Source organism: Homarus americanus, unplaced genomic scaffold (assembly GCF_018991925.1).
Source record: "Homarus americanus isolate GMGI-L3 unplaced genomic scaffold, GMGI_Hamer_2.0 scaffold23617, whole genome shotgun sequence".
Classification (NCBI taxonomy): domain Eukaryota; kingdom Metazoa; phylum Arthropoda; class Malacostraca; order Decapoda; family Nephropidae; genus Homarus; species Homarus americanus.
In genome coordinates, this window is record NW_024720711.1 from 3280144 (window position 1) to 3289434 (window position 9291).

Consider the following 9291-nt stretch of genomic DNA (forward strand, 5'->3'; position numbering starts at 1 on the left):
ATTGTGACCAAGTCCCTGGTTGCTGATCTGACTTTCTGCCTCATTTACACACAATTGCACGGTCTCAATTGTTACTCTTACTATTAACAACACAACATACATATTGTTTCTCACTATTGATATTTTTATTTTTTTGTTTTTGAATTTATTCATGGCTCTTTATTATTACAGGGGGTATTATTATTATTATTATTATTATCATCATTATTATTATTATTATTATTATTTATAATTTTTATAGACTTTTATTATTGCTGTATGTGTATTTTCTTTTATTATAATTATTTTTTTTTAAATATTGTTATTAATTTTATTATTATTATTATTATTATTATTATTATTATTATTATTTTCTTTTATTATAATTGTTATTTTGTTAAATATGTTTATATTAATTTTATTACTAGTATTATTATTATTACCATTATCATCATCATTGGCATAATTATTATTATTATTATTGTTTTATTATATTTTCGCCCCCTGGGCCTTGATGTGGGTCATTAAAAATGACCCGTGCCCGGGTGGGCTAATTCCCTTAAAGAAAGAATAAAGAAAGAAAATACACAGCAAATTAATACAAAAGGTATGTGTGAGAGAATTAAAATATTTATTACAGCATACTGTATATGATAATAGGCCATTATTCTACCCGAATGTTATGTTCATTTGTGATATTGTAGTAACTTTTGTAAAATTGTGTGAAGATACAAGACAAGTTTTTCTAGTGATCACTAAAATGGTTCTACTGTAAGTAGTTTCTTAAGTTTTAAACACCGATTCCTCATAAGTATGAAATTAGTACTGTACTGTAAGCATGTCACTTAATATGATTATTATTATTGGCTTATAATCATTATGCACTTATCTCACCTTTTATAATGGAAGTCTATATAGGAAAATGATCCAATTTATATAAAGTATTTCAGGAATGTAATAATTTTTTTAAGTCGAGGACTGCCTGTACTATGTCAAATCCTGTAGTGTGTGATGTGTCTGATGAAAAAGTTTTGTAATGATTGACTCAAACAAAGATACAGTATACTGTATGAGAATAATTTTTTATAGATTGCACAACATCTTCCATGATGTATGTTCAAGACAGCTTGAACTTTTTTTCTCAGAATGTTCATCACGTGTATATTTTGTTGTAAGATTGTCAGTACAAAAGTAACTAAAGTGTTCTTATACTGAGCCCAAGTTTTCCTCCTAATTTTTATACAGTACAGTATGTAATTTCAACAGAGAGTGTAAACAGACTATTACTGTCAGTGATAAACAGAATGTCAGCAAGTATATAGTAATACAGGCAACAGAGAAAAGTAAAACTTACTGACATATATACTAGTACTGTACTGTGCCATATACGTATACTAGTACAGTACTGTGCTGTGACATATACGTATGCCAGTACTGTATACTTTTATGGACGTATCACGATATACAAATCAGATCCATTGCATAAAAATTCTGGGAAGTCCTTTAGTTAGCGTGTTTTTTTTACAGCATTGCAAATGAATTAAGTCTTGTATTTGTATTATATGTTTAAAGTCAACAATTGTTCCGTTATAACAGAAACGTGCAGGTTCCCTTTCCCAAACACTTAATGTTGTAAAGTCTCTTTCAAGATTCTTCGAACATTGCTGGAGACAGCTGGCAACTCAAGGCCATTTGCTTACTATAGTACGTAGTAAAAAATATGAATGAATGTAAAAGCCCAACCAATAAATAAGCAACGGGAACTAAGTAACCAATCACCGATCACTTTTACATTCATTCATAATTTTTATTACGTACTATAGTAAACAAACGGCCTTGAGTTGCCAGCTGTCTTCAGCAGTGTTCGAAGAATCTTGAATGAGACTGTACCTTGATAGATAAAACTGTGTAAAACTTTATGACGGTAATTTAATAGTTTGCTTGAAAAAAAATTATTTTCATAATCACAAAGTTATAGGTCTGCCAACTTTTTGCTTTCTTGTCATTTTCTGTGGCTGTTCATATAATGATTTCTAATTTTGATATACAGTTTTTTGTAATCCAGATTTATTAATAGATACATCCCGTATCATAATCTTATTTTAATGTTTATTATTGCTATTTTACAGCTTATCTGTACAATACAGTACAGTACTTACTTTGCTCCCATTATACCTGTATTTTACAGTCACTGCCTAAATTATTTATTACCATTCACAGTATGTATTAGTACTGTATTATGCTTTATGTTCTGAAAATCTCTAAATAGTATACTGTATGCTTTATATCCTGATAGGTTTTTCTCCCTTTATGGACATATCTTCACACAACATATTTTCACCATCACACTCATGTCAAATATCTACACTTTCATCATAGTAAGGGGACATGAATTTGCTCTGCTGTTAATTTACAAGCTGAATATTTAAATAAGCTTTGACTTAAAAATAAGTGGACAAACAAAAGTGTTTGGAATCACACAAATATACAGACATGTTTTATGGAAATAAAAGGAGTTAGTAAGATTGATAAAGAAGATTGTACTTGACTGGTAGTTAGTGTTAATTATGACAACAGTCTGATGACCAGGTTAGAAAATATCTTGTGTGAAGGGTTTTAATGAAGGCATGTGGGGATGATTGTACATGTGTCATCAGCTTTTTGTATAGAAATAACTTTTGCTATCAGACTGATGATAAGAGTCATTGAGAGCAAATAACAGCCCCAAAAAATTAAGTTTGAGGAAAGAAATATGGTCATAATGTAATGAGTATCATAAAGTTTTGGGAGTAAGACATTTGGAAGATATAACTTTATTGTGGGAGGATCTTTGTTGCCCGTGATTTCAGCCTCCCAGTGTTATATGGGAAAAGATTTGCAAGAGTGAAAAAACAAAATTTAAGCCCCACATATATACAAGTTAGTCGAATGGACAGAAATACCTAGATAAAATAATTACAAAATTATGTTGGGACATGCAAACTCACTTAAGATATGCTTTCATTAACACGAATGTTTATACTTGTCGGTCAGGGACCTCATTTTTGGTCTCTGGGGTCACCTCATAAAGGATTAAGGACTTAAGCTATTCACTTCTTTCTGAAAATTTTCCAACTTACTGTACTGTAATTTACTTGTAATGCATCTTCTTACTCAGGAATGAAAGGATGAGTTCCTCACAGGGACAAGATCTCTTAATTTTTGGGTAGAGATAGCTGAGAATTAGTTTTTTGGTGAAGTTGCCTTATCTTAACAGCTCCACATTTATATTAGGAAAGTCGCATTTACTGATATGTCTGATAAAACTATTAACCTGTATTTCTATTCTTGCATTTATTAGGACTAGTGGTTTGCCTGTTATGGAGGACAGGATGTGCCATTTTTTCTGTATAATGTACAGTAGTGTGTCATTCCTTATACTGTAGAGTTGCAGAGACCTAAATAAACCATTAAAGTGGATCATTGAAATATAATGGCCACTTTAGAGAAGTATTATATTTTTACATATTGATGATGATTAATCGGATAGTATAGGGGAGATATTTGTGATTGATGTTTAAAAAGATATTCTTCAGAGTTGTCCAGCTGTAGAGGGGAGGAACAAATATTTAGTTAGATGAGGACACAGATGTATCTTCTTGAATAATATGTAATGCAAACCACCACTTTGCTCTAATATGGAAGTCTGCTTTGCTGACTATTTGCTTAAGGTGAACAGCAGAGTATTATGCCTATGGTTTTGAAAACTTGATAGAAGGCTACAACTTTACTTACTTTTTTCCAATACGTATTGGCCAGTTGCATATAAACATTGTAATCTACTAACATATGATGTCCTGTAACTAATTTGTCACATGCAGCACAACTATATCCAGGTTGTGGGTGTCTATAGTATTAACCCAGTCATTTATAACTTAAGAATTCCTGTCATGGCTGATCGCATTTAATATACTGTACAGTAATTGTTAGGGAATTCTAAAGTGACATGTGGTAGTGCAGCAGAAGTTAAGAATACACTAATCACATATATTTATGAACAATAATCTTTGTTTGTAATGTTACATCCTCAGTGGATCACTCTGTAATTCAAATACCATAGGAAGATTCATGACCACATATCGAAATAATGTATAAACAGCTGACCACCAACAAAAAATTTGTACAGGTTATAGTACATGCAAACCCTGTCTCCATTTGTATGCAAACAGTATTTATTTATTTATTTTTTTTCATTATAAGCTAACAAATGGTTCAAGATGTATTATAAACTCTCAGAATATCTTTAGATAACTGTACAAAATGTGAATAACTTTAGTATATAAGATTTAATTTTGTGAAAACTTGTAGGATTGTGAGAAAACTTGGCTTAAACTTGTTAAGTGTCTATTATAAAATTATATTGAATCATTAATGGCTATGACCACCATATACTATTTGTGTTAAATAAATACTTTAATGAGGTACAGATACTTTACAATTGAATTTTCTTAGTTTCCATGAGATTCATCCTAACAACTGGTCTAGCAGCACTTGGTTCTTGACACTTGTCCCTCCAACTGTATCTTGTACTCTTGTCCCTCCAACTGTATCTTGTACTCTTATGTTCATTAATACCTATAGATAACATCTTGTTGGCTTCCATCATTATTGAACAGGATACAAGTACTGTATACCTCAGTTTATGATAACTACAGGTATTTACCGCCTAAATTTTATGATACAATAGTAAATAATTTTACACATTTTTATTTAAGATCTTTTTTCTTTCACTTACATATTTTATAAGTTGCTTTATATTTAAAAAATTTTGTGGGGTGGAAAACACGATACAGTAACTACCCACTAACAGTATTTTTAAACAGAACGAATGTAACAAGATTATTATGAGCCAACGGAATCTTTCAAATCCAGTTCCATGCTTTGGTAAAACTCTTCAGCAATTTGTTGCATTTTTTTTCAAACAATTTACCACACAGTATTTAGGAATGTCCAGAAAGTGAGCAGCAGCAATAGCCTGAGTGGCAAGGGATCCTGCAAAGCCATCACTTTAGATGTTTAGTTTGAGTTAATAAGGGACATTGAGGCTGGCAAAAAGATGATTGCCACTAGTAGAGTTTACAACTATCTCTGTTGACTTGGACAAATACAGTAAGTTTTGTTAATTGTTGCCTAAGTATTACAGTGTACTGTACTGTACTGTACTGCATTTTCAGTTTTTATGCATGCACATATTTAAGTTGTGCTGCAAAGTGTCATTTTATTACGTGATAAAGTAGTCGTTAGGTACCATAAATATGATATAATTTAAATATTATAAGTCCCTTGCAAGATTTTACTTCACTGAAGCTTTGTCAACCTCAGGGATGTCATCATAGGCTGGACAGTGAAGACTTGACTTGTGACAGCAATTGATTTTCAAAAATAAATGATAAACAAGGGTAACTAAAAATTGGTCATAAGCTGCACATGAAAAAATCTTTGACACAAATATATATATATATATATATATATATATATATATATATATATATATATATATATATATATATATATATATGCCAATCAGATCAGAAAAGTCTGGGATGACCAAATGTAACCAAATTCTACCTGCTAAACAGCTTTGGTAATACTGTATACAGTATGTGTTAAGCATGGTAATTTCTAAACCTAAGCTGCTCTAAGCATTAGTGGCTGGACAGTGTCTACTGATTTGATCTGCCTTTGAAACAAAATTGTCTAACCTGAACAAGAAGAACTGAAAAAAAAAAAAAATTATATATATATATATATATATATATATATATATATATATATATATATATATATTGTGCAGGAATGACAGTACAGTACATGTAAAAATCTTTCAAATCTATTACAGTATTGTATTAGTATCAAAGTACTGTACCTGTATTGCAATAATTGTGAACGATGAAAACAAAACTTCCCCAGCCAACGCCTCGTGGTCTAAGATCGGCCATTAGTGCTGCCTAACAAAGCGGAGGTCAACTATCAAGCCACGCCTAGCCCCGCTATATAAGACCTCACCTCGCCGTGACCTGCCCCTTCTACCTACAGTCATGCAGCAAGCAACACCTCCTCTGAGCACGCTCCCGAACCAGCTCTCTCTACTCCACGCTTGTAACCACGCTGCCTTCCCAGCACCAAGCTGCACTGTACATCCAATACAATATATATACAGAGAGCACATTGTGAGTTTCCTTTCTCCATCCCATCCTGAGTGTGAACCAAACATCCTATTACCCTGTGGGGTATGGGATGTTTGTTCGGACTCAAAAATCACGATGTGCTCTCTGTATACATGTTGTATTGGATGTACAATGCAGCTTGGTGCTGGGAAGGCAGCATGGTTACAAGCGTGATGTAGAGAGAGCTGGTTGGTGAGGATGCTCAGAGGACAGCTTGTGGGTCGCCATGCTCGCCGGCTGGAGCGAGGACCGCCACGCAGGCGGAGGAGGAGGTGGTGTTGCTGGCTGGTTGGTGTAGGTAGAAAGAGAGAGATCACCACGAGGTCAGGTCTTAAATAGCGGGGGTTGGCGTGGCTTAGTAGTTGTCCCCCGCTCCGTGGGCGGCGCTGGTTGACCTAGACCACGAGGCACACACTGTGGAATTCGCGGGGTCGGCTATGCAGCGACAAACAGCGTTTGTAGGGGAGAAATCCACTACAACCCCACAATATCTCACACTCAGGATTGAGGTAGGATAGAAACTCACAATGCGTTTTCTGTATATAAATGTATATTGTTGTACAGTGCAGTGCTAAGGAGTTACTAGGTGATGAGTAGTTTGCTCAGAGGTCTTGTTGGCGAGGAGCTTTCTGGGGGAGCTGATTGGTGAGGCGCTGTAGAGAGATGTTGCTGGTCCAGACGGTCAGAATAGAATGACTACCCCGGCCAGCCTGTTCCGTATTTATGTGATTCTGCCGCATCAGGAATCGAGGCGCAAGTAGCGCGAGAGCCAATCACGGGGTAGAACGCGAAAGGTGTGAAACTCTCTGATCTTGAGGTGGAAGGTCAAGACTAGGTTGGCGATCATACCCCTACGTCCACACCATAGACCTAGTCTCTCGGCGTAGCTGGCTGTACGCTGATTGGCTGGTAAGTGCGCGGCAGGAGCTCAGTCGGTAGTTGTAGGGGAGAGGATCCACTACAACCTTATCTAAGTTAACATTTTATTACTAAAATCAATTAGGGTGATAAGTTAGTCAGTAGATCATAGATATAGTTGAAAAATCATTAGGTTAAGTTCAAAATTGGTCAAATGGCCTCTAATATCAGTCCCTGACAGTTTAAAATACTCCAACCCTAATGGTTTATGGACTTAATTGGAAATAAGCGTTTAACATTTAATTGGGGTATCAACTGACTGCAATTATTTTATTGCATCCTTACACTGTTTATGTGCAGTGCAAGTTGAACTAATATGACATTGTGAATGATTTTACTGAATATGTATGTATGTATGAGTTTAGTGCATCATCTTTCTACCTACGTTGGGTTTCGTTGGGTCCTGTCAAGACTGAGGCCCCGACGACTTGCAGCCATTAGATTTAATATAAATTGTGTGAGGATGTTCAGGTGACAGCGGAGTCTGTCTAATGTTACGAGAGGACCTCTGTGGTGACAGGAACTCAATGTGTTGTATTGATCAGTATGATAACATGACTCAAGGCCGAGTGTTGAAAGCTGGCGATCATGTGGCTGGCGGACTAGCATACATTATCTTTACCTCACTCGCGTTCTTGTGTTGCGACATCATAAGCTATCCTTAAGTCCTAACGCGTCGGAGAGATGAGGGGGGAGGGGGTTAACTGGCTAAGTGCCCCTCCTTTTAGTGTAAGTCTGATTTAAACATAAAAATTTTGACACAGTCTTAATCTAATATAACCATCAGCAATGAGCTCCATTCCTGATGACCTTAGTAGCTACAAGGTTAGGTTGAGGACTGTTAGGACTGGGGCCCACTTGACATGCAACTGGTTTAATCTGTCATTCAACCTTGAGGCGTGATGGTAAGGTGGGACTGAGAATTGTCTTATGATTACCAAGTACTGTATGTTTGGTCCCATTTTTAGCCAACAACCCTTAATTACGATTATTTAACGGAACAATCACCAGGACTGTTCAGAATCCCTGTATTGTTCTTGATAGCCTTGTCAAAGGCTATTTTTAAGTCCAGTGTTGTCTTGATTCCACTACTCGAGTTGGTAGACTGTTCCATAAGTCTACCACCCTCTGTGGGACGAAGTACACCGCGTCCTTTTATTTCTCCTGCATAACATTTTAGCACCTTGAAGTTGTGTCCCCTCGTATTGGTGGCGTTTGAAAGCACGAAAAAATGGCCTGGGCTCACATTTCCATTCCATATCTCTGCGATCCACTCCACTGTGGGTTGTCTAAAGAAGTGTTATTACGAGAATGATTAAACAAACTTGGGACCTTTCTTATTCTTAATAAAATTGTATAATTTCATCCCGAAGAGCCGTTTAGCTAATCAAGTTTCCTGATTGGCCACATTTAGGGCTCTTGTATACTACATACGAGTAGTCCGCATGATGTTTTGTGCTCTGGTATTTCTTGCATGGGTATTTTCTTTTGATAACTTTCATGAATCTGTGAGTCATTCACCAGGTTTTATTCTCTCTCATCCATGATTTCCGAGATACACATTCATCTGCAGTTGTCTCAAGGATTTTCGATTTCCATACATTTTTGCCGTGATTCGTCTGTCTGATCTTTATGTTGTCCCTCATGAGCTGGTAATCACCATGGTTGAAATAATAGTCATCCTTATTTGACTACTCTCTCCCGACTTTCAAATATTGTACTGTATTCCACTAAGTACTGTATGTAGTGGTCACTGGCCGGAGTTAGTTTTTCCCTGACGTAGACCTCTCGTTTTTGTAATTGTAAAATATTCGATGACTGGTGTATCCAATGTATTTAAGTGCTTCAACAGCGGTACCGTGCTAATCGGCGATGCAGATTAATTAATGTACCCTAATTTCATTGAAGAATAGCGAATGATGAAGGTAGGCAAATCAGAAGGCACATAGAAGATTCGAAGTACAAAATTATTATTGGTATTCTTGTGAAGTAGGAAAAGCCACGTGAAGGTGACCCTCTACGATATGGCATTGCAACAGCACTGCATAATGGCCACCGTTGCAGAGTTCATGTAAACTGCAGCGACTTCATTATTCATGAATCATCCTCATCGAGAACGAGAATTGACATAAAAAACTGCCGTGTCAACTGCATAAGCCTCGCCTGCAAAGACGTTCACCTACGATAA